The following is a 1402-nucleotide window of genomic DNA, read 5'->3' on the forward strand; positions in this document are numbered from 1 at the left end:
TTCAAGAGCTTAGTTCCTCAAATATAGTGCATGCAATAACATTGTCAAAGCTGTGAGAAGGGGAAAATATAGTTGGAAATCGGCACCATTATTGACAATAGAAATTAATCACTGTTTTTTTTTTTTAATTTCAAGTTACTTTCTCTTTAAGGCAATGGTATGATAATGACACTGTTTCACTGCATATTACCAAAATAAATTTGGGAAATTAACATAGTGTGTGTTGAAAAGACTCCATTAAGAGGACATGGTCACAAAGAAATTTCTTTGATTATACAAAACCCACCGTTGATAAACCACTCAACTGCAAAGTTTATGCACAGTGCCTTTGCGTCACTTCCAGTATATCATATAACTTTATTCCACTAATTCAGGTCAAAGCCAATAATGAGACAACCAATCTGATAACCCCACTAAGATCTGAGATGGTTATACCCTAATTCCAACTCTTTAGAGAATAACTGTTACCTATTTAATCAGTCAAAAATGTTCTTTGAAAAAGAAATGTTCAATGGATATTCAGATATTTTTAACTTATTTCCATTCTGATGGGTTGCACAGCATGACAAATCTGAATGGATGCACACCAATGTTCAATGGACGACCCATAAAGTTAAGCTACATTTCTAGTTTGACTACATTAACAGTTTATCTCTGCAAAGCATGCAGAATTAGATTAAATTTCTATGATGTTTATTCTTAATTTCCTTTTTATTAATCCATATGTGTATCAAATATAAAAGTTAAAATTTTCATAAATGCTTATGAATATAAGAATACTCACAAACTCATGTCATTATATCCACTACTGTGATTCAACTTACAATCTCTATGATTAAAGTCAAAATAATATTTATGATTTACTTGCTGTATTATAATTACAATATTACAATGCCATACACCTGCTATCTATCATGAAAACAGCTATATGTTTCTGTATGGAAATGGTAAAAATTGTACCACAATTTACTGAAATACTCATTTGTAGTTCTGAAAATTATTACATCTGCATACTCAACTTCCTTATAGTCAATAAAGAACCTCCTTTTGACATACACATTGTTGGGGATATTACTGACAAACCAGAGCACTCATACCACCTCCTCCTCTCTGTCATACCCAGTACTTAAGGAAAACCATGAACCAACATTACAAGACCATAATGTGTAATATCAATAGGGTATAAATTCATCATACTACCATCCTTGGTCTCTTGACATGTAGTTAATAAATGACCAATATCAAATGTAATTGAAAAGGGGGGGGATACAAAGATGCCAAAAAAAGACTGAAACATTCACTCACCCTCTGAGCTCAGAGCGGAAAAAGTAACTATTTTAACATAGAGGATTGCACTTACTACCCTGAGTCTTAATGCGATTACATCAACTTTGCCTTTGGC

This window comes from Penaeus monodon, chromosome 19 (genome assembly GCF_015228065.2).
Source record: "Penaeus monodon isolate SGIC_2016 chromosome 19, NSTDA_Pmon_1, whole genome shotgun sequence".
Classification (NCBI taxonomy): Eukaryota; Metazoa; Arthropoda; class Malacostraca; order Decapoda; family Penaeidae; genus Penaeus; species Penaeus monodon.